Source organism: Eschrichtius robustus, chromosome 11 (genome assembly GCF_028021215.1).
Source record: "Eschrichtius robustus isolate mEscRob2 chromosome 11, mEscRob2.pri, whole genome shotgun sequence".
NCBI lineage: Eukaryota > Metazoa > Chordata > Mammalia > Artiodactyla > Eschrichtiidae > Eschrichtius > Eschrichtius robustus.
In genome coordinates, this window is record NC_090834.1 from 92,270,314 (window position 1) to 92,296,651 (window position 26,338).

A 26,338-nucleotide genomic window follows, 5' to 3' on the forward strand; every position below is an offset into this window, starting at 1 on the left:
ACATGGCCATTGGGGATAAAGACTGCATTTCCTAGCCTTTCTTTCTTTATTTTATTTTATTTTATATTATTTTTTATTATTATTAGTTTTTTAACATCTTTATTGGAATATAATTGATTTACATTGTTGTGTTAGTTTCTGCTGTATAACAAAGTGAATCAGCTATACATATACATATATCCCCATATCCCCTCCCTCTTGCATCTCCCTCCCACCCTCCCTATCCCACCCCTCTAAGTGGTCACAAAGCACTGAGCTGATCTCCTTGTGCTATGCTGCTGCTTCCCACTACCTATCTATTTTACATTTGGTAGTGAATATTTGTCAATGCCACTCTCTCACTTCGTCCCAGCTTACCCTTCCCCCTCCCCGTGTCCTTAAGTCCATTCTCGACGTCTGCGTGTTCATTCCTGTCCTGCCCCTAGGTTCTTCAGAACCATTTATTTTATTTTTTTTTTAGATTCCATAAATATGTGTTGGTATACGGTATTTGTTTTCCTCTTTCTGACTTACTTCACTCTGTATGACAGACTCTAGGTCCATCCACCTCACTACAAATAACTCAATTTTGTTTCTCTTTATGCCTGAATAATATTCTGTTGTATATATGTGCCACATCTTCTGTATCCATTCATCTGTCGATGGACCCTTAGGTTGCTTCCATGTCCTGGCTATTGTAAATAGTGCTGCAATGAACATTGTGGTACATGACTCTTTTTGAATTATGGTTTCTCAAGGTATATGCCCAGTAGTGGGATTGCTGGGTCGTATGGTAGTTCTAGTTTTAGTTTTTTAAGGAACTTCCATACTGTTCTCCATGGTGGCTATATCAATTTACATTCCCACCAACAGTGTAGGAGGGTTCCCTTGTCTCCACACCCTCTCCAGCATTTATTGTTTTTTGATGATGGCCATTCTGACTGGTGTGAGGTGATACCTCATTGTGGTTTTGATTTCCATTTCTCTAGTGATTAGTGATGTTGAGCATCCTTTCACGTGTTTGTTGGCAATCTGTATAGCTTCTGTGGAGAAAGGTCTATTTAGGTCTTCTGCCCATTTTTGGATTGGGTTGTTTGGCTTTTTTGTTATTGAGCTGCATGAGCTGCTTGTAATTCTTGGAGATTAATCCTTTGTCAGTTGCTTCATTTGCAAATATTTTCTCCCATTCTGAGGGCTGTCTTTTCATCTTGTTTATGGTTTCCTTTGCTGTGCAAAAGCTTTTAAGTTTCATTAGGTCCCATTTGTTTATTTTTGTTTTTATTTCCATTTCTCTAGGAGGAGGGTCAAAAAGGATCTTGCTGTGATTTATGTCAGAGAGTGTTCTGCCTATGTTTTCCTCTAAGAGTTTTATAGTGTCTGGCTTTACATTTAGGTCGTTAATCCATTTTGAGTTTATTTTTGTGTATAGTGTTAGGGAGTGTCCTACTTTCGTTCTTTTACATGTAGCTGTCCAGTTTTCCCAACACCACTTATTGAAGAAGCTGTCTTTTCTCCATTATATATTCTTGCCCCCTTTATCAAACATTAGGTGACCATATGTGGGTGAGTTTATCTCTGGGCTTTCTATCTTGTTCCATTGATCTATATTTCTGTTTTTGTGCCAGTACCATACTGTCTGGATTACTGTAGCTTTGCAGTATAGTCTGAAGTCAGGGTGCCTGATTCCTCCAGCTCCATTTTTCTTTCTCAAGAGTGCTTTGGCTATTCGGGGTCTTTTGTGTTTCCATACCAATTGTGAAATTTTTTTGTTCTACTTCTGTGAAAAATGCCGTCGGTAGTTTGATAGGGATTGCATTGAATCTGTAGATTTCTTTGGGTAGTATAGTCATTTTCACAATGTGGATTCTTCCAATCCAGGAACATGGTATATCTCTCCATCTATTTGTATCATCTTTAATTTCTTTCATCAGTGTCTTATAGTTTTCTGCATACAGGTCTTTTGTCTCCTTACGTAGATTTATTCCTAGGGAATTATTCTTTTTGTTGCAATGGTAAATGGGAGTGTTTCCTTAATTTCACTTTCAGATTTTTCATCATTAGTGTATAGGAATGCTAGAGATTTCTGTGCATTAATTTTGTATCCTGCTACTTTACCAAATTCATTGATTAGCTCTAGTAGTTTTCTGGTAGCATCTTTAGGATTCTCTATGTATAGTATCATGTCATCTGCAAACAGTGCCAGTTTTACTTCTTCTTTTCTGATTTGGATTCCTTTTATTTCTTTTTCTTCTCTGATTACTGTTGCTAAAACTTCCAAAACTATGACAAATAATAGTGGTGAGAGTGGGCAACCTTGTCATGTTCCTCATCTTAGTGGAATTGGTTTCATTTTTTCACCATTGAGGACGATGTTGGCTGTGGGTTTGTCATATATGGCCTTTATTATGTTGAGGTAAGTTCCCTCTATGCCTACCTTCTGGAGAGTTTTTATTACAATTGGGTGTTGAATTTTGTCAAAATCTTTTTCTGCATCTATTGAGGTAATCATATGATTTTTCTCCTTCAATTTGTTAATATGGTGTATCACATTGATTGATTTGTGTATATTGAAGAATCCTTGCATTCCTGGGGTAAACCCCACTTGATCATGGTGTATGATCCTTTTAATGTGCTGTTGGGTTCTGTTTGCTAGTATTTTGTTGAGGATTTTTGCATCTATGTTCATTGGTGATATTGGCCTGTAGTTTTCTTTTTTTGTGACATCTTTGTCTGGTTGGTATCAGGGTGATGGTGGCCTCATAGAATGAGTTTGAGAGTGTTCCTCCCTCTGCTATATTTTAGAAGAGTTTGAGAAGGATAGGTGTTAACTCTTCTCTAAATGTTTGATAGAATTTGCCTGTGAAGCCATCTGGTCCTGGGGTTTTGTTTGTTGGAAGATTGTTAAACACAGTTTCAATTTTAGTGCTTGAGATTGGTCTTTTTATATTTTCTGTTTCTTCCTTGTTCAATCTCAGAAGGTTGTGCATTTCTAAGAATTTGTCCATTTCTTCCAGTTTGTCCATTTTATTGGCATATAGTTGTTTATAGTAATCTCTCATGATCCTTTGTATTTATGCAGTGTCTGTTGTTACTTCTTTTTCATTTCTAATTCTGTTGATTTGAGTCTTCTCCCTTTTTTCCTTGATGAGTCTGGCTAATGGTTTATCAATTTTTCTTTATCTTTTCAAAGAACCAGCTTTTAGTTTTATTGACCTTTGCTATCATTTCCTTCATTTCTTTTTCATTTATTTCTGATCTGATCTTTATGATTTCTTTCCTTCTGCTAACTTTGGGGGTTTTTTGTTCTTCTTTCTCTAATTGTTTTAGGTGGAATATTAGGTTGTTTATTTGAGATTTTTCTTGTTTCTTGAGGTAGGATTTTATTGCTGTAAACTTCCCTCTTCGAACTGCTTTTGCTGCATCCCATAGGTTTTTGGTCCTCGTGTTTTCATTGTCATTTGTTTCTAGGTATTTTTTGATTTCCTCTTTGATTACTTCAGTGATGTCTTGGTTATTTAGTCATGCATTGTTCAGCCTCAGTGTGTTTTTATTTTTTACAGTTTTTTTCCTGTAATTGATATCTAGTCTAATAGTGTTGTGATCGGAAAAGATACTTGTTATGATTTCAATTTTCTTAAATTTACCAAGGCTTGGTTTGTGACCCAAGGTATGATCTATCCTGGAGAATACTCCATGAGCACTTGAGAAGAAAATGTATCCTGTTGTTTTTGGATAGAATGTCCTATAAATATCAGTTAAGTCCATCTTGTTTAATGTGTCATTTAAAGCTTGTGTTTCCTTACTTATTTTCATTTTGGTTGATCTGTCCATTGGTGAAAGTAGGGTGTTAAAGTCCCTTACTATTATTGTCTTGCTGTCAATTTCCCCTTTTATGGCTGTTAGCATTTGCTTTATGTACTGAGGTGCTCCTATATTGGGTGCATAAATATTTACAATTGTTATATCTTCTTCTTGGATTGATCCCTTGATCATTATGTAGTGGCCTTCTTTGTCTCTTGTGATAGTCTTTATTTTAAAGTCTATCTTGTCTTATATAAGAATTGCTACTCCAGCTTTCTGCTGATTTCCATTTGCATGGAATATCTTTTTCCATCCCCTCGCTTTCAGTCTGTAAGTGTCCCTAGGTCTGAAGTGGGTCTCTTGTAGACAGCATATATATGGGTCTTGTTTTTGTATCTATTCATCCAGACTGTGTCTTTTGGTTGGAGCATTTAATCCATTTACAATTAAGAGAGTTATTGATATGCATGTTCCTATTACCATTTTGTTATTTGTTTTGGGTTTGTTATTGTAGGTCTTTTCCTTCTGTTGTGTTTCCTGCGTAGAGAAGTTCCTTTAGCATTTGTTGTAAAGCTGGTTTGTTGGTGCTGAATTCTTTTAGCTTTTGCTTGTCTGTAAAGGTTTTAATTTCTCTGTCAAATCTGAATGAGATCCTTGCTGGGGAGAGTAATCTTGGTTGTAGGTTTTTCCCTTTCATCACTTTAAATATGTCCTGCCACTCCCTTCTGGCTTGCAGAGTTTCTGCTGAAAGATCAGCTGTTAACCTTATGGGGATTCCCTTGTATGTTATTTGTTGCTTTTCCCTTTGTGCTTTTAATTTTTTCTTTGTATTTAATTTTTGATAGTTTGATTATTATGTGTCTTGATGTGTTTCTCCTTAGATTTATCCTGTATGGGACTCTCTGTGCTTCCTGGACTTGATTGCCTATTTCCTTTCCCATATTAGGTTTGTTTTCAACTATAATCTCTTCAAATATTTTCTCAGCCCCTTTCTTTTTCTCTTCTTCTTCTGGGACTCCTATAATTTGAATGTTGGTGCGTTTAATGTTGTCCCCGCGGTCTCTGAGACTCTCCTCAATACTTTTCATTCTTTTTTCTTTATTCTGCTCTTCAGTAGTTATTTCCACTCTTTTATCTTCCAGGTCACTTATCCGTTCTTCTGCCTCAGTTATTCTGTTATTGATTCCTTGTAGAGAATTTTTAATTTCATTTATTGTGTTGCTCGTCATTGTTTGTTTGTTCTTTGTTTCTTCTAGGTCCTTATTAAACGTTTCTTGTATTTTCTCCATTCTATTTCCAAGATTTTGGATCATCTTTACTCTCATTACTCTGAATTCTTTTTCAGGTAGACTGCCTGTTTCCTCTTCATTGTTTGGTCTGGTGGGTTTTTACCTTGCTCCTTCATCTGCTGCGTATTTCTCTGTCTTCTCATTTTGCTTATCTTACTGTGTTTGGGGTCTCCTTTTTGCAGGCTGAAGGTTTGGAGTTCCCATTGTTTTTGGTGTCTGCCCTCAGTGGGTAAGGTTGGTTCAGTGGGTTGTGCAGGCTTCCTAGTGGAGGTGACTGGTGCCTGTGTTCTGGTGGATGATGCTGGATTTTGTCTTTCCGGTGGGCAGGACTGCATCTGGTGGTGTGTTCTGGGGTGTCTTGAACTTATTATCATTTTAGGCAGCCTCTCTGCTAATGGGTGGGTTTGTGTTCCTGTCTTGCCTGTTTTTTGGCATGGGGAGCATGGTTGTTGAGTGGAGCTGGATCTTAGCTTTGAGACAGATATCTCTGGGAGAGCTCTCGCTGATTCATATTACATGGGCCTCGAGTTCTCTGGTGGTCCAATGTCCTGAACTTGGCTCTCCCACCTCAGAGGCTCAGGCCTGACACCTGGCCGGAGCACCAAGACCCTGTCAGCCACACAAGTCAGAAGAAAAGGGAGAAAAAGAAAAAAGAGAAAATAAAATAAAACTAAATAAAGTTATTAAAATAAATAAAATAAATTAAAGTTATTAAAATAAAAAATTTTAGAAAATATTATTAAAATAAAAAAATTAAAAAGTTATTAAAAAAAAATAAAAGAAGAGAGCAACCAAACCAATAAACAAATCCACCAATGATAAGAAGTGCTAAAATCTAATCTAAGATAAACATAAATATCAGAAACTGGTCAGTCACATACAGTGAACCCCAAGTCTACAGTTGCTTTCAAAGTCTACCTCCTCAATTTTGCGATGATTTGTTGTCTATTCAGGTATTCCACAGATGCAGGGTACATCAAGTTTATTTTGGAGATTGAATCCGCTGCTCCTGAGGCTGCATGGAGAAATTTCCCTTTTTTTTTCTTTGTTTGCACAGCTCCTGGGGTTCAGCTTTGGATGTGGCCCCGCCTCTGCATGTATGTCACCCTCTGGCATCTGTTCTTTGCCCAGACAGGAGGGGGTTAAAGGGGCAGCTGATGCGGGGGCTCTGGCTCACTCAGGCCAGAGGGAGGGAGGGGTACGGAGTGCGGGGCCAGCCTGCTGCTGCAAGGCCGGCGTGATGTTGAAACAGCCTGAGGCACGCCGTGCATTCTCCCAGGGAAGTTGTCCCTGGATCACGGGACCCTGGCAGTGGCGGGCTGCACAGGCTCCTGGGAGGGGAGGTGTGGATAGTGACCTGTGCTTGCACACAGGCTTCTTGGTGGCTGCAGCAGCTGCGTTAGCATTTCATGCCCGTATCTGGTGTCTGTGTTGATAGCCGTGGCTTGCGCCTTTCTCTGGAGCTCATTTAGGCGGTGCTCTGAACCTCCTCTCCTCCCACACCCCAAAACAATGGTCTCTTGCCTCTTAGGCAGTTCCAGACTTTTTCCCGGACTTCCACAATGCTAGCTGTGGTGCACTAACCCCCTTCAGGCTGTGTTCACGCAGCCAACCCCAGTCCTCTCCCTGGGATCCGACCGAAGCCCGAGCCTCAGCTCCCAGCCCCCACCCGCCCCGGCGGGTGAGCAGACAAGCCTCTCGGGCTGGTGAGTGCTGCTCGTCACCGATCCTCCGTGCGGGAATCTCTCCGCTTTGCCCTCTGCACCCCTGTTGCTGCCCTCTCCTCCGTGGCTCCGAAACTTCCCCCCCGCCGCCCCCCCCCTCCCATCTACACCAGTTAAGGGGCTTCCTAGCGTGTGGAAACTTTTCCTCCTTCACAACTCCATCCCAGAGGTGCTGGTTCCATCCCTATTCTTTTGTCTCTGTTTTTTCTTTTTTCTTCTGCCCTACCCAGGTACATGGGGAGTTTCTTGCCTTTTGAGAAGTCTGAGATCTTCTGCCAGAGTTCAGTAGGTGTTCTGTAGGAGCTGTTCTACATGTAGATGTATTTTTGATGTATTTGTGGGGAGGAAGGTGATCTCCATGTCTTACTCCTCCGCCGTCTTGAAGGTCCTCCTCCCTAGCCTTTCTTGTAGAGTATGATCATGAATACCTTCTAACTAATGAGATGTGAACAGTTTTATTTGTGAATTCTGGAACATGTCCTTTAAAGGAGATAGATATATCCTCTCTCCACTCTTTACCTTCTTCTGTCTGGAGTTTAGGCAAAATAGCTGAAAGTAGAACTTCTTAGAGAACATGGTAAAGCTATATGTTGAGGATAAGAGAGCAACATGGCAGTAAAAACCTAGATACCAAGTAAGTGTGTTGACCCACCATGGACTTTTGTTCTACCTACTAGCTTCTAGCTTGAAAAATCAGATTTCAAAGATCATATTCTCCTGGGGAAGTAAAAAGCTGTTTGAGTCTAGAAGCCTGTAACAGGGTTCTAATAGTGAAGTCATTTGCATGGCAGTCAAATAGATTCCATCAATACTTTGTTGCAAAAATTCTCAATTGTTGTGCCAGAAATATGGATCCCCTAAGTTTTTAGGGTGTCCATGTGGGTCCTGGGACAGCTAGAGCTATTAAGCTTGTTGGCTACCATTTATCCCAATATGCCTCAAAGATAAAGTATTATTTTCTCTCTGCCTTATATTCTAAAAATGTTTGGAGAAAATTGTATTATAGTCATATGCTTTTAAAAACCACTTATTTCAACTTGTGGCTTTTTAAAGACAATCATTTATTCCCAGATAGCCTAAGAAATTGCCCAAAGCCACATACCTGTTTTGGGTTAGAAAGAAAATCAATCAATATCCAATAACTCCCGAGTCTTGCAGTATAGTATGCTCCTTCACAACATGGCTTGCATTTTGGCCACAAAGATGTGAAATCACTTAGCACTTTTCAGAATGAATGTTAGTTTTTGAATTATTATACAAGAAGCAACATCCAGGAAAGTGACCTAATAAAAATAATTTGAATCATGGGTCATTCAGATCATGACAAGTGATAAAAGCCATGTGAAAGATGAAAGAAGTCAAAATTAGTCTGACAAATAACAAAAATTAATTTTTATCACCAACAATAAACTATGGTACATCCATAAAATGGAATAATATGCAGATATTAAAATGAGCAATGTGAATTTCTATGTAATCACACAAAAATATATCTTAAGAAAGATGGTTAAGTGAAAAAGATCAAGTTGTAGTAAAAAATATATGTAATGTAAGCCCATAATCACTTATCTGCAATTCTGAAAAACATAGAGCTCTAAATTTTTTTTCATGATATATTTGGTGACAAAAACTAATTGATTTTGAATTTATTTGGCAGCAAATCTTGACCTAAACTGACACGTGATTTGAGTTGCAGTTTATTCTAATTATTGCAAATATGCAATGATTTGCTGAAAAATATTACTGTAATGGATAATAGGGTGGTGCCCCAGTCCACACTAGTATTTCATCAGGTATGTATTTTATTATCTTACCTTTCTAAAATCTAAAAGAAAGAAAGAAAGAAAGAAAAGCCTCTGCAAATTTATCTGCTTCCAAAAGTTTCAGGAGAAATATTTAGTAATCAGGTAGAGGTGAATATTTTCAGTGATTAAGGATTACCGAAAATGTCTATTTTCAGTAGAAGAAATTTCTTGGATGTCTGATATAATAAGCCTGTATTACCTATGTAATCAGGAAAAAAGTAATAAAAGTTGAAGGTCAAAGAGAATAAAAGCTTCTAAAAATATATTCATTCTTAGAAAACACCCAGCATTGGACAATAATATTAACCTTTTTAAAACACTATATTTTCCATAGACTTCAGTCATACCCAAAATATATTATTATAGCATTGGGCTTAATATACTGGGCTCTAGGTTTGAATAGGCCTAGTTTGGATTTTCTGTTATGCCACTTAATAAATTTATGAAAGAAACAAGTTATACTTGTTGAGCGTTTTATTTTCACTTAGGAAAAAGGAACAATGACTACATCTATCTCATAGGACAATTGTGAAAAAGAAACGATCTGATGAGTGTAACTCAGCCCAATATGTACCACTTACCAAAACCTTTGGTAGATGTTAATTATAATCATTGTTATCACATTTTTCTGAAGATGTCCTTTTAGAACCAAAACTATTTTTGTCTGCCATTACCTCTGATACCTGAACCATACCTTCTCCCTGTCACATAATTCTGGTTCTCATCCTCTCTTTGTATGTGTGTGTCTGGGAGTTTGAGACATGGGCAGGTGGGACAAATAAGAGTGGAAATAGACAGACTTGGTTTTTGTCTCTTTGATTTTCTCAAACAGATCAATTTATCATTTCTGGTTTCCAAAACTGATGGAAAATATTCACTTTTTCCCCATCCTGCCATTCTATTGATTTTCTCTCCACCTCATCTTTCTCCTTTTTTTCTTTAATCAAACCTGACAGATAGTGACAATAACCTTTGACTAATCTGATCAATGGTAAGCAATCGACTTAGATTTTTACCACTACTTTATCCTCTTGAAATGATTCCCATTAAACCTAGTGCAGTATTTTAGCCCACAAGTCTATCAATCAATGCCTTTTAACTAATATCACACTATCTAAAATTAAGCATATTTTTCGTTTTGAAGTTCTTGTTCTTGCCTCGGTGTTTTTGCAAGGACTCAGTTGGAGTTCTCGTCTTACAAAGGACTACTCTTCAGGTATATGTTCTGATTCTGGGATAAGAATGAAAACCATTCCTGGGTATTCTACAAAGCCTAAAGTCACATTCATCTTTTCATTAATTCTCAGGAAAGTCTTCTTACTATAGAATAGAAATATACAACATTACAAAAAGTGTTTATAAAGCTAAAAATAAAAGTGATTGCAGATACTTTTTAAAGGAAACAGTGGGCAGAAATATGGTTTGTGCCTCCAATTTTGCTGTTTTGAACTCCATCTATTGTATTTATTGTCCCTAAAAGACAGTACTACCTAATTTATCAACAAAGGATGAGGAAATCCTTAGATGTTTTGTGTTCTCACCACCTTTCCATGTATCAAAGATGGTGGCCAAGAAATGGTTACTTTATGTGAAAGACACATTCCTATCTATTTTAAAGATATTATAAAAGATTTAATGAAAGGCATTCTAATTGTTCCAAATTGCCAACCTTGGAAATCATTGAAAAACTTTGCCATTTGCCCATTTGTAGTTAGAATTTCATCTGATTTGTACTCTAGTGAAATGTAAATTTTCAATCCCATACCACTGTGTATTCTAAAGGCATTTCAAATCCTTAATGATAAACAATGATACAGAATAGTACAAATGACTTGGGAACAGAACTTCGATTTGTGTTTAATATTGCCACAAACTAGCTTCTGTCCATAAATGAATCACCTTTAATTTTATTTGTTTTAAAGCTAATGATTTTTCCTTTGAAATTGCAGTTAGCTATATCTGTACTGTTTGATAAATTTTACAGAATCATCAAATATGACTATGTATATGAAAATGCTTTAAACATTTATTTGCTATGTAAGTATAACAAGCAGGTCTGCTTTGAACCAGTGGTTCTTTAGAAGTAATGAACGCCTTTAAAAATTGTGTGAAATTTATGGATCACATATGAGAAAAGTATACATATATGAGAAAAATACCAGTATTTACATATAATTTCAGGAGCTTGATTAGATTTTTTATTTTATAATTGCACGGCAAAAGATGACCAATTATGCCAAATTGAAAAATATATCACAAAAGAAAGATATCCATGAGGGAGGCATTCTCTTTACTGCAACTCAATTCTTGAGAGCCAGGGGAGAAAAATTTCTTTTTCTCAGTTCTTTCTTGGATTCTATTTTTGTTTTCTGCCTATTTTTAGAGGCAGAGAAAGAATTTATAATTGCAAGTTTTCTCAAGTAAATGTTCTGAGAAAAGAGAAGTCAGGGACCCATAGTCAGTAAGAAACTTATCCAAAGTTTAGTCCGTCTTAGTCACTTTTGGTGGCACAGAGTGCATCTGGCCATGTGTGAGGTCTGGATCCTTATATGCTCCACTCATGCAGAGCACAGAAGGGCACATTACCTGCCGGGCATTTTAACATCAGTATCTTCATTTTATGCTGTGTGTACATGGAATAGGGGATGTTTTGACCCATTCCCATAACTATATAGATTTATTATTGTGGTTGATAAAAAGAATTCTTTTTAAATGCATGTAAAATTCCATCCCAGAATATACAAAATGATTCCCCTCCTTCTGCCCTCAAATGATTTCTAATAGAAATAAGAATTCACCACTAAGGAAAATATCACCCAGGTGATCTCTCAATCTTGAGAGTTATTTGGAAAAAGCAATAATCAGGATGGTTTGAAAATCATTTGTTGAAATAATAAGAATAGGAATAATCTGTCTGATAGAACCCTGAGTTGGAATGCAGTATGAGGATTTGTCTAAAGCAACTGATTATAAAATAATTCTTCAGCTTTGAATCTCTAACACGTAGAAAAGGAACTTGCCTTAATCTTCTCCTGTGGTACCATGTGAACAACAGAATACACATGTATGTGAATTCGAATTAAGATTAATCTTTTGAATTTTCTTAAAATTTTCTAAAATTTTAACTATAGGAAATGAGATATGAAGAATTATCTGAGAAATAGGGGATAAACTTTCAATTTGATTCTGTTTTGTATCAACTCAGTCATTATAAGGAGATATGTGGATGACAGAAGTTTAGCATGACTTCTTTTAAAAAATGTGGGCCTCACAAAGGAGGAGACCCTATAAAAGTTTTCCAATTTATTTTTCGCAAAAACATTTTTTGCACTATAGATACTGGCAAAATGTAGGAGAATGTTTTAGTCACCTAAAGCCAATGGATATCTATGTAATGTTTCCACCTTTGAGGGCTGTTCCTTAGCTCACTTGGGAAATCTGTCATTTTAATTCTTTGTGGGCTTCCTGAGGTTGCATATACTGGTACATACAGTGGTGTGCATGCCAGGCATTTTGAACTCTAATAAAAAAAAAAAATAGAGAGAAATAGTAATCTTTATCTTGCCCAAGATATTGATGTGGCTCAAAAAGATCTATATTTAGGAACAATGACAGATAAAATTGGAAAAAGGCTAGATTTCAAAAAATGATACAAGAAGCAATAAAGGGAAAGAAATTTCTAGTAAAGATGTTCAAACTGAACTTGTATGACTCTTTGTTGAAGTCATTTAAACGTTGGATGAAGGTATAGACAAAGAGGTGGTAATAATAAGTAACATCTTTGTGCACGTTGTATATGCCAGCCTTTTTAAAAGTGCTTTGCACATTGCATACAATCTTTATTCATACAGCATTCTCATGAGGGGGATGATGTGAGGAAAATATATTGACACTAGACCATAAACCAGGCATTGAATAATTGTTTTATGTGCTATATGATCCATACTTTCATAACAGCATTCACGACAATTGGATTATTATTCTCATTTTTAAAATGAGGAAACTGAGGCACAAAGAAATTTAGCACCTGGCTCATTGGTATATGTCACGTAAGATTAGAGCCAGGATGGTGCCCAGATATTGATAATATAATCCCTAAGATCAAGTGTGTCATCTCCGACTATACCAACAGTCTAAATGCTTTTTCATTCCTTTATTGCCTTATTTTGTATTCATTTAAACACAGTTATTGAATAAACTACCATGCGGCACATAACTTCTGAGGATATGCTGTCTTCTAGAGACGTCCAAAGCACAATGAATATAACACGCATGGAGAATTCCACCCTTAAAGAATTCTAAACTTTCTTTAACTCAATGTTTTCAATCTTTATTCTTCCAAGGATACCACTTTGTCTACAGTAGCTATTAATATGATATAAAAATAGGCTACAGAGGGAGTACACGTTTGATGGAAAAGATAAGACCAACTCAAGAGGTCTTTTCTTTGGAGTGCCTCCCTCTAAATACTTAAGTCCCCTCTGGAAACTGAGACCTACTGGGGATGGCAGTGTAGTCTCTGTAGATCCTAGTCCCTGTTTCTCCCCTTTAGAGTGTCCTTTAACCCTTTAACCCTTTACATCCCTTGCTGTTAAGTCAGGTTGATCAGATGCTCTGAAGAGCTCCAGGACTTGTGCCTATGATGGTTGCCTCAGTGCTCCAAGGATGGGCTATGATCAAAAAGGGTAACCTGGTGAGTCAGCACAGCACTGATTTCATGGGCCTCCAGAAGGGTGCTGACGTGCTGATTTGGGATGACACACACTCCCATCAGATAGAGGATGAATTCAGAGTTCTGGTCTGTAAGAGTATTGACTTGAAATACCTATATGGACTGGTATGTCAGTTCTCACCCATTCATCCTCTGACCACATTGCCATCTCTGGTTTACCCAGCGGCAGTGCATATGCTGGCAGGTGTCCTGCATGCTCTATGTCCCTTGCTTTGGGTACCCAGAGAAGTCACTCCAACCCCTTGATAGGCTACACATCACAAGTTACAGAGTCCTATGAGGTTGTCACACCTATCTGCTCTGAGGGGTTTGGAGACCAATCGTTGCACCAAGGGGCTTTTTAGACCTATGTATTTTCTCATGCCTGATCAATGTGGTGACGGTGTGCTGTCTTAGAACAGTCTTAAGCCCTGCCAGAAATGCTAGAGATGGAATTTGTGCAAATGAAACTGCTCTTCTTGCTTGGGCCATGGGAACGTCTCCCAGGCTTTCTGCTCATGGCCGTGTATAGAAGGCAGCTGTGCCATAAACATTAAAAGAAATCATGATGTCGGAATGCAGTGACTGTAGCCTAAATAGTTCAAGAGAGGATACGGTTTTAGATTTATATTTTAAAATTCCAAAGAGCAAATTTAACATGACTAGAAAATGAATGATCATTACCATTTTCTAGCGTACTTTGGGTAAGATAATGCATTTGTGTTCAACATTAATAAAGCATGATAACAAACTTTGAGAGAGTTATCAGGAGTTAGCATTCACGGACAGATGATGTCATGGCATGAGTAATGATTTAATCAGCACTAAATAAACGTGAAATAGGCAACTGCAAAGGCAGGAAGATCTATGTTGTTTCAATACAAATAGGTGCTAAAGAGCCATGGCATTGTGAAAAATAACATTTCTGCCCTTTTTTGTGGTGACAGATTTAAAATTATCCAGGAATAATGCACATGATAATAAAGAACAAAGAGATGGTTCCTGGCCTGGAACAAAAAGAGATGGTGCTTAGAATCTGTAAAGAATCTTCTCATGCACTTATTAAGGCAATGAACAAATATGTTAGCATCTCTTCTCTACCAATTTTTCCAAATATCCGTCAACAAATTACCAAACCTCACATGGGCCAATGTATTTTGGAATAATTCTAAAAATCAAATTGTGTATAGAGCAATGGGACCCTGAAGAAACTTTTTGTCCAGGGCTCTGCATGCAATAAAGGTGACCCTGATAAAAATTGTAATGCTTTGAACTATTTAGGGAAAATCCTTCATGTCTATTATCTTCACATTGCTTACCTGTAAGAAATACCAAGATGTGTTGCATCTAGTGATATCTTGTTCATTAAGACATTATTTCTAACTTCAAATGGCAGAATAAAATGTATCTATGCTTTCATCTGTTTCTCCCACTGAGTAATTATCTTTGCATTTCAGTAACTCTTGGGAACTTTATATCTTACATTTAAGCCATAAGCACTGCTTGTCTGCTCCAGGATAAGGACTATGTTAGGTGTATGTATATTTGTTATCATTTTTACTTAAAGTCAAAAGTCAAATTTGCAGAAACTTACATGGAGAGCTTATGCGAGACAGAGAGCTTATGCCTACTTATGTTATTCAAATTTCATCTGCTCTGTGGCTAGACTCAGCCAGAAGCTGCCAGTCTGTGACTCCTGTAACCTAAGCACTTAACCTACTCTCCCCAGCCTGCTGGTCACTACATCTGTAATCCGTAGCATTTGTGCACATTTTTCATTATAGCACTCAGGAAATTTCATTAAACATACTTGTTTTCATACCTGCCTCCATTTATTCTATACAGTTTCCTAAGAAATGGAACTCTCCAGATTCATCTTTATGGAGTGAGTACCTAATACAGTCCTTGGCTCATAAAATACTCTAGGAAATATATGTTCCTCTTTGTTTATTAAGAAATGGGGTTCCAACTTTGAGATTACGTTGTGCAAAATTATTCACTTGAGCTAACCAAAGGAGGCAAGTAGGATCCTTAAGCAGAATCAGACCTGAAAGAACAAAGGAGGAAAGTTAAGGGAGATTTCAGATTTCTATGTTACTGAAGAAAAATTGGGATGAAATCTACCAGGAAAGATGCCATTTGCTAACTGATGTCTAGATACTAGTTGGTACTTGCCTTACACTTGAGTCTCCCAGTATACAATTTGTCCCCAAGAGCAGTAACTCATCAATGAGTCCCTAGGATTTGATGTCTCCCAGGATATCCAACCTACTACCAGGGAGTTGCTTTGACCCTGAGAATATCTGGTTTATTGGAAACACTCAGATCATTTCTACCTTACCTTCCTTTGTGCTGCTTAGATGATACTAGGAAGTGAAACATACTAAGGATGCTAGTAAAAATAATACCTAATGTTTTTAAGCCTGCTTATTAAGTGCAAGTCATTGCTGTATGGTGTGGTCTCACTAGATCCTCATGACAACCTTATGAGGTAGGTGCTAATAGAACCCTCACTTTATCAAGGAGGAGACTGAGGCATAGTGTTATAAGTCACAAAGCTGATTGATTGATCATGGATTGAGTAACTCCACCTCTGGTGCTCAGGGTCCTGAAATTAGGATCTGAAATTCTGGATTTTAGTCTCATTTTTACCCTGACTCTTTTTCTTTCTTCTAGTTTTATTGAGATATAATTGACATAAAGCCCTGTATGCATTTAAGATGTACAGCATAATGATTTGACTTACATACATCATGAAATGATTATCACAATAAATTTAGTGAACATCCATTATCTCATATAGCTAAGAAGTTAAAGAAATAGAAAAAAAATTCCTTGTGATGGAAACTCTTAGGATTGACTCTCTTAACAGCTTTCATATATAACATACAGCAGCGTTAATGGTATTTGTCATGTTGTACATTACATCCCTAGTACTTATTTATCTGTTAAATGGAAGTTTGTACTTTTTGGCTGCCTTCGTCCACCCTGACTCTTTTTGTAAGTTTTAACAAGTTGTTTAAACTTTCTAAACTTTGTATTTCTCATTGGCAAAATTAAAAGCATATTATCTACCTCCTAATTCTTCCATGAGAATCAAATGAAATCTGACATGAAGTGGCTATGTAAACTTTAAAGCACTGTACAGACTCATAGTGTTACCATTAATACCACATCAAAATCCCTTGAACCACCCACAGCTTTCTGATGGAGGGTCAGGCCATTACATACATATTCTTTCAATAATTTTCTAAGGAAAAATTATAGTACTTTTATATGTTGGAAATTTCTTTCCAAACACTATACAGCATGTAATTTTTCAGAATAAGTATAAAACACGCTCCTTTTTTTAAATTTCTTTACTATGGTAGTACTCTGCTTTTGGTTAATCTGCCTTACAGAATAGAACTAGATGACATACATTCATATTAAAAATACTGTAGAACCCACTATCATTAACAGAATCCTAAAAAAGTGGACAGGAAAGTTATTCTCGACACCATTTAAATATTAACATAAGATTTTTCAGAAAAAGAAAAAAGTCATAAGTTGCCTCTTCCCCTTTTCCCATCCTGGAAAAGTTTTAAAATAATTTCTGTAAAACAAGAAGCAAAATGCTTACAGTTGGAACCCTGTTTCTCTATCATCTTGTTCTGTGTAAAGTAAAATACCCTAGACTTGTCAATCTGTCAAATAATAATAAAACTATACTTTTTAGAGGATCAGTGTTGTGTTGGATGCTGTGTGATGCCCTTCAATTTTATTATCTCATTAAATTTTCACCATAACCCATCAGAGTGGCTGTCATCATTCCTATGATAGGGATCAGGGAACAGAGGCTCAGAGAAGTTAAATGACTTCTCTGTGCTTATGGAACTATGATTTAGCCATCTTCCACACCTAGGTTTTTACTCTAAAATCAATATTCACTTGCATGTTTGATTGACTAATGAATCCTGTTGAATAATAAGAACTGTTTAATGTTGTCTAAATGTAGCTTTTCATAGGGGCAGAAGGGTGGGGGTTGTAGTTTGGCTAGACCATTAAACGTTCCTAATCTGATTCTTCTGCCCCTTTACCATGGAACATGTAAAAGACATACTCACTTTCTTAGTATCTCCTGGAACAAAAATTGGGCAGGTGACACAGTTCTAGCCAATGAAATAGAGCTGGAGGCACCCTGGGAAACTTGGAAAAAATAATTCTCTTCTGCTGCAGGTATAGATATAGCTGGCACCAGTCCTTTGCCACGTCTTCTTACCAGGAATGCTGATGTGATACTTGGAGCTGTGGTAGCCATCTTGCAGCCATAAGGTAAAGGCAAAGAAAATCACAAGCATGCAGTCTCAGATAATAATGAACAAAAGCAGCTGCATAGCTCCACATTCTTAAATCAAAAAAAAACAAAGCTCCTGTTTGATTAAACCTGCTATTAATCAGGTAATGTGTTCATTGAAGCTGAAAATGTTCCTAATTGATGTAACAAGAACTGAAAATTCTACGCCTCCCTGTAGGAAATATTACAGTGTTTGTTGCAAAAAGGAATTGGAAACTTTACACTTGATAAATATTAACTGAATGAATACACTATTTTAGGAACCACAGAGTTTTCAAAATTAAATTAGATAAAATCTGTGCCATTAAGATTCTTGTAACATATTAAGGATTGATTGAGATAAAAATTGACGGTCTCTACAACTGTTATTTTTGCTTCCCTGAATCCATTTACTTTAATTTTAATGAGAATCTTGCGTTTTCCTCTGAGAACAACTCTCACTGTGGTCGACTGAATTTCAGGTTGTAATTCTTCATCTTTCTCTGTAGCATAACCTTGAAGTACCTAATACCGTAAGTAGGGTTATCTTCGTGCTCCTTGATTCTGCCACTTGACTTGCTTTGCCTGATTGATATTAGTAGATGTGATACAAACAGAAGCTTGCAATGGTCTTGCACAGAAAGACTTGGTCTTTTGAATGTTGGACATTGCCTGATTAGTCCACTGGTCCCAAGAGGAGAATGAGAAATATGTGCAGCAGTGCTAATCTAAAGAACAAGGATCAACCTTGTCAAGATCAGCTGAACCCTGTAGATGATGCAGGATTCATGTTTACAGTTATGCCATTGAGTTATAGAGTTTGGGCTGTAGGAACTGACTTATACACGCATCCATTTTTTGTCCAAGTGATTTGAGTAGGACTGACAATAACCGCAAGTTCCAAGATCAGTCATTTGATCTAGATTTGTTGGCTCAGTGTACTCAGTTCTCTTCAACTTAGTGATTAATTCATAAATGGGCTCATCACCATATTCAGATCTTTCAAATCAATTCAGTGACATTTTGTAATTATTAGGAAAGTAATCTCTCTTCCCACTAGGTTTCCTAAGTCTAATTACATAACCCTGCAGTTGCTGGGAATTGCACATGAATGCTGCAGGCCTTAGGATGAAGCCAACCAACATTGAAGAAAACATTCAAGAGATAGAAAGAAAAAAAGAAAAACAAAAAGAAAAACAAATCCTTCTGACTTCGTTAGAACCCCTGGATCTAGTTCCCCTTGGATATTTTATTACTGCAAATCAAAACATTCATTTTCTTACTCAAGTAATTTTGAGTTAGGCTTCTGTTACCTGCCACTAATAAAAAGGGTCCCCAGAACTTTCAAGGATAACCATGGAACAGGGAAATATTAATACCATAAAAGAGATATCCATAAAGTGTTCCTAGGAGAGACTTCATAAAGATGGGTATTCAAAGAAGATTTCAAGTAAAGATGAGATTTTGATCAATGAAGAGTAGGAGAGAGTATATCCTAGTGAGAAAAACAAAGTGAAGTTAAAATATATATGAAGAGTGCATTCTAGTGACAGTGGGAAATTTATTGTTTGACTAAAGCTGTGGGGCTTAAAATGGAGAAGTGGGGAATGAGGTTGTGTAATATTTTAGAGCTATTTGGCTCAAAACCTTGAAATCCCAACTAAGTAGTGTTTGCTTAATTTGTTATGCACTGAAGGATTTTAGAAGTGGAGTTACATGATTAGAACTTGGTAGCATTTATTCACGTGGTAGATTTTTTGAAAGGGAGAAAAACAGATGTATGTAAGGAGAGCAATTGGAAGATGTGTCTGTCATGTGACCAGTGTTTGGCACATAGTAGGGATTTAAATATTGTTTAATATTGTGTTAAGTAAGAGACTTATGTAATATTATAAATGAGAAATAGGCTAAACTAGATGGAGAGATGATGCAAATACAGAGAGGAGGTGAAATATTCCAATAGATTTATTAGCTTTTGGTAACTGAACAGATGTGAGAGGTATAGGAAAAAGTAGCTACAAATATGATCTAGGGATTTCAACTTTGTTGATGGAGAAAACTCAGAATTCCTGAAATGATACGAAATTTGATTTGGTCAAAAATGTTTGAGGTTGCTTTAGTTTAACACAAATGATTTTCTCCCAAATGGACAGAGACTTTTCACATATTTATGATGAATTGCTTTTTTTGCAGACCAAAGTTAAAAATTTTATGGTGCAAAAATACATCTTTTTTTCTTTCTGTATTAGTGGAAATGGTATCAACATAAGCAATCCATTTCAAGTTGTTCCAGTTGAATTGGGCTGGGAATAAATTTGTGGAATGCTATGTACATATCATAATAAATCCTTGAGAAATTTTAACTAAATATTTCAGGAACAAATCCCTCCATTATCAGGGTCCTTTTGATTGCCATGTTAATTAATAAATATATATTTTTCAAGAAGCTATAATTTGCTATGCACCAAGACAAACCATTTAGTTCACATAGACGTCATAAAAAGAGAATTAGGTAATTTTTCAATATTCCTTAAACCAGTAGACTGTATTCAATTTTCTCTGGCTGACATTTATATGGTTCTATTGCTTAATGCTTAGAATGGAAGCAAATATATTTAAATGACAGTCACGCCCCACTCAAAAATATTTGCAATGTATTTATCGTCTCATACAGTCTGGCTTCTACCACTGTAGGAAACTTCTCTCCCAGACATGACAACGGATCCATCTAAAAGGACAGTATAAATACTCTGCGAATTAACCCTAAAGATAAGTTTGCAGAAGATTCAGTTAAAATTACATTTGATAATTACCTGTTCACACTAAGCTGACTTACCAGGATATGGGAGGTCCAGATAAAAGCATGATCCCTTTTGGTCTTTGTGTTTCCCCCCAAATTTTTCTATTGCCATGTAAGAGGGACTTACCAAGATTGGCAAGCCATACTGAAACAATACAGTTCTTAGACTCTGTTGTAAGCCTGGAAATGGTCAATTTTCAGATATCATAGAGGATGCTACAGTACTACTGACACTGATGCTGCATACAAGTAATTCAGGATCCAATTTACCTCATGACAAATATTTATTTCACTCTGGAGCAAAATAAAGCAAGCATATGGGATAGTAACCATGTTTCTTATATAAAGATAACTAACCCTGTGATCTATGCATAGGCATTATTTGTGTCGAGAAGTGTGAGGGACACATAGATTATGTAAGCCTTCAGTTTCTGCTGCTAATTTAGGTGAAATTCATTCTTATTCGCAGTGTACGTAGTACTGCCATCCTAAATTCACACGTTTACCAGTTTAAGTACACTGCAGCCAGATAGTTGTCTTTTCTTAAGGCAAAAGATTTGACCCTTGTAGCTTAGTTATCTCTGAGATCCATAAAATTTGTGCTATTTTTCTCAAGTTCTGACTTCATTTGCAGACATACGACTCTTTTAATCTACTGAACAATTATTACATTTTGTTACCTAATCATAATGCCTAGGTTATAATCATAGCAGAATGTTTCTAGAGCAAAGTTTACCCTTCTCAATTTTATCCATATTCCATTAGTGCAGCCTCATAAGCACTGCTTTGTTACAATATTTTCAATACAGAAGTATCTGTGCAGTAAAACATATGTATAGATCTATTATATTTCTGAAAAGAACAGTAGCTACACAGAGATTGGTAGAAGTCATTTGATGTCAGGGAAGACTTTTCTAAACATCATTGCTGAGGGAGAAAGTGCCAGATATTTGAATGAATAATTGAAAGAACTATGTCCAGGAGTATGACACATTTCAGGAAATTGGAAAAGATTGATGTATCCATTGTCAAGTTCATTGTCTGCCTGTTACTAGGAACTCGGCTGTGAATACCCCAGGCAGTACTGACTATAGGAACACATCCATTCATTCTCCACCCTCCCAACCCTCCCCTGCTTTGAATGGTGTGTGCCTGTAAACTTTGACCTGATGTCAGCCAAAACTTTATTTTATGACTCTCAGCCCTGGACATACTTAAATATTATCTTTGGAGCGTCATACAAATGCACACATCCGAACTGTACTTATAACTTACTGAATCAGAACCTTTAGAGTGAGTTCTAAGCAGGTGAAACTTTTAAAGTTTCACTGGTGAATCTGATGCGCACTCAGGATTAAGAACCATTGGCTTAATCAAAATCTAGTATTATCTAGAACTCTTAAAAAAACAATATGCTCTTTTCACCTTAATTTCCTTTTCCCCATTTTTTCGTTTATCGCATTAAAATATGCGTAACAAAATTTCCTGTCTTAACCATTTTCAAGTGTACAGTTCAGTAGTATTAAATACACTCAAATTACTATGTAACCATCGCCACCATCCATCTCCAGAACTCTTTTTACATTGCAAACCTGAAACTATAGCCATTAAAAAATAAGTCCCCGTTTTCCCATCTCCTTGCCCCTGGCAACCACCATTCTACTTTCTGTCTCAATGATTTTTTAAATTTAAGTTCCTCATATAAGTGGAATCAGAGTATTTGCCCTCAAAGTTCATCCATGTTTTGGGAAATGTCAAAATTCCCTTCCTTTTTAAAGCTGTATAATACTCCATTGTATGTATATACCACATTTTGCTTATCCATTCATCAGTCGATGGACACATGGGTTGCTTCCACACTTTAGCTTTTGTGAATAATGCTGCTATAAACATGATTCACAAATAAGTATCTCTTTGAGACCTTGCTTTCAATTCTTTAGTGTATATACATTTGTCCCTTGGTATCAGTGGGAAATTGGTTCCAAGACACCCCGTGGATACCAAAATCCTCAGAAGCATAAGTCCCTTATATAAAACGGCATAGTATTTGCATATAACCTACCTACATCCTCCTGCATACTTTAAATCATCTCTAGATGACTTATAAGACTTAATACAATGTAAATGCTATGTAAATAATTACTGGCATGTGGAAAATTCAAGTTTTGGTTTTTGGAACTTTCTGGAATATTTTTTGGGGGAAATATTTTCAATCCACCATTGGCTGACTATACCCGGAAGTGAACTTGTTGGATTATATGGTAATTTTATTTTTAATTTTTTGAGGAACCACACCTCTGTGATCAGAAGCAACAATGGGCAATCAGAGCGCAGATCTCCAAAATTTGGAGGGCGGAGTCTTTTTTGCCCACCCTAGCTCCTGCAAGCTGTGCGCAAGGTGCTTTAGGAACCTGTACACAGCTGCATGCCATGGGGCTGAGGGATGAGGAGTGGGTAGCTCCTACTTTTCTAAGAGCTGAAATTGGCTGAAATTAACCACATTTTACCAACTAATTGTTTCCCTGGAAGTTGCAAGCTTTCAGTAGAAGCAAGAGTTCCAAAATAAATCAGACATATTGTGCTATTGCAATGTTTTGTCCAGGTAGAGAGATAGATATCTTGTGCTTCCTACTCCATTATCTTCCCAGAATTTCCACTCTAATTCCTTTTTTAGGGTGAAGTCCTTCTTAACTGGGTCATCAATCCGAGGTTTAATCCAATTTGTCATCAAAAGTTCCTCTAGGGGACCTTTCTTAGCTGTCAGTGGTTTCTCTCCATTTCATTTGTACATACTCTTAAAATGAGAAAATTTGTCTAATTCTCTAGGCTTCAAATAAATAATATGTCTTGACAACATATTGCTTATATATGATATACATAAAAGTCATAAAATAATCTGTATCAGTTCATACCCAGTGAAAAACTGATTCTTTCTATCCAAGTGTTAGAATGAAACAATGCACTCAGTTGCCTATTCAGGGCAGTTCACTGGTTCTGAATAAACAAATTAACTTGACTGTATTGGTTACATCTAATATAAAACGCAACCTATTATAAGAGGTTTTAGATCCTTTGGGACATAAGATTATAAATTACTTCTGAATATCATCTCGCCTCACACTTGAAAGGTCTACAGTTCTCCTAACTGTATTTTAAGTAATTTATTTTCAAAAAGAAAACAAGGTTTATGAGCAGATATTTTGCAAGATTTTATTACAGCGTTAAATAAATCAACTTGTTTTTTTAGTTATCCATATATTTTTAAATAGCTTTTTATTGGAGTATAATTACTTCACAATACTGTGTTAGTTTCTGTTGTACAACAAAGCGAATCAGCCGTATGCATACACATGTCCCCATATCCCCTCCCTGTTGAGCCTCCCTCCCACCCTCCCTATCCCACCCCTCTAGGTCATCAAGCCGATCTCCCTGTGCTATGCTTCTGCTTCCCACCAGCCAACTATTTTACATTCGGTAGTGTATATATGTCGATGCTACTCTCACTTCGCCCCGGCTTCGTCCTCCCACCCCATGTCCTCAAGTCCATTCTCTATGTCTACCTCTTTATTCCTGCACTGCAACTAGGTTCATCAGTACCTTTTTTTTTTTTTTTTTAGATTCTATATATATGCGTTAGCATACAGTATTTGTTTTTCTCTTTCTGACTTACTTCACTCTGTGTGACAGACTCTAGGTCCATCCACCTCACTACAAATAACTCAATTTCGTTTCTTTTTATGGCTGGGTAATATTCCATTGTATATATGTGCCACATCTTCTTTATAAGTCATCTGTCGATGGACATTTAGGTTGGTTCCATGTCCTGGCTATTGTAAATACTGCTGCAATGAACATTGTGGTGCATATCTCTTTTTGCATTATGGTCTTCTCAGGGTATATGTCCAGTAGTGGGATTGCTGAGTCATATGGTAGTTCCATTTTTAGTTTTCTAAGGAACCTCCATACTGTTCTCCGTAATGGTTGTATCAATTTACATTCCCACCAACAGTGTAGGAGAGTTCCCTTTTCATCACGCCCTTTACAGCATTTATTGTTTCTAGCTTTTTTGATAATGGCCATTCTGACCGGTGTGAGGTGATACCTCATTGTAATTTTGATTTGCATTTCTCTAATAATTAGTGATGTTGAGCATCTTTTCATGTGCCTCTTGGCCATCTGTATGTCTTCCTTGGTGAAATGTCTATTTAGGTCTTCCACCCATTTTTTAACTGGATTGTTTGTTTTTTTGATATTGAGCTGTTTGTATATTTTGGAGATTAATCCTTTGTCTGTTGTTTCATTTACAAATATTTTCTCCCATTCTGAGGGTTTTTTCATCTTGTTTATGGTTTCCTTTGCTGTGCAAAAGCTTTTAAGTTTAATTAGGTCCCATTTGTTTATTTTTGTTTTTATTTCTGTTACTCTAGGAGATGGATGAAAAAAGATCTTGCTGTGGTTTATGACAAAGAGTGTTTTTCCTATATTTTCCTCTAAAAGTTTTATAGTGTCTGATCTTACATTTAAGTCTTTAATCCATTTCGAGTTTATTTTTGTGTATGGTGTTGGGTAGTGTTCTAATTTCATTCTTTTACAGGTAGCTGTCCAGTTTTCCAAGCACCACTTATTGAAGAGGCTGTCTTTTCTCCATTGTATGTTCCTGGAGAAACATACATTGTATGTATGCGTGGGTTTATCTCTGGGCATTCTATCCTGTACCACTGATCTATATTTCTGTTTCTGTGTCAGTACCATACTGTCTTTGATTACTGTAGCTTTGTGGTATAGTTTGAAGTCAGGGAGGCTGATTCCTCCAACTCCATTTTTCTTTCTCAAGATTGCTTTGGCTATTCGGTGTCTTTTGTGTCTCCATACAAATTGTAAAATGTTTTGTTGTAATTCTGTGAAGAATGCCATTGGTAGTTTGATAGGCATTGCATTGAATCTGTAGATTGCTTTGGGTAGTATAGTCATTTTCACAATGTTGATTCTTCCAATCCAAGAACATGGTATATTTCTCCATCTCTTTATGTCATCTTTGATTTCTTTCATCAGTGTTTTATAGTTTTCTGAGTACAAGCCTTTCGCCTCCTTAGGCAGGTTTATTCCTAGGTATTTTATTCTTTTTGTTGCAGTGGTAAATGGGAGTGTTTCATTAATTTCTCTTTCTGATTTTTTGTTGTTGGTGTATAGGAATGCCAGAGATTTCTGTGCATTAATTTTGTATCCCGCAACCTTACCAAATTCATTGATTAATTCTAGTAGTTTTCCAGTGGCATCTTTAGGATGTTCTATGTATAGTATCATGTCATTGGCAAATAGTGACAGTTTTACTTCTTTTCCAATTTGTATTCCTTTTATTTCTTTTTCTTCTCTGATTGCTGCGTCTAGGACTTCCAAAACTATGTTGAATAGGAGTGATGAGAGTGGACATCCTTGTCTTGTTCCTGATCCTAGTGGAAATGCTTTCAGTTTTTCACCATTGAGTATGATGCTTGCTGTGGGTTTGTCATATATGGCCTTTATTATGTTGAGGTAGGTTCCCTCTATGCCCACTTTTTGGAGAGTTTTTATCATAAATGTGTGTTGAATTTTGTCAAAAGCTTTTTCTGCATCTGTTGAGATAATCATATGGTTTTTATTCCTTAATTTGTTAATGTGGTGTATCACATTGATTGATTTGCATATATTGAAGAGTTCTTGCATCCCTGGCATAAATCCCACTTGATCATGGTGTATGATCCTTTTAATGTGCTGTTGGATTCTGTTTGCTAGTATTTTGTTCAGGATTTTTGCATCTATGTGCATCAGTGATATTGGTCTATAATTTTCTTTTTTTGTGATATCTTTTTCTGGTTTTGGCATCAGGGTCATGGTGGCTTCGTAGAATTAACTTTGGAGTGTTTCTCCCTCTGCA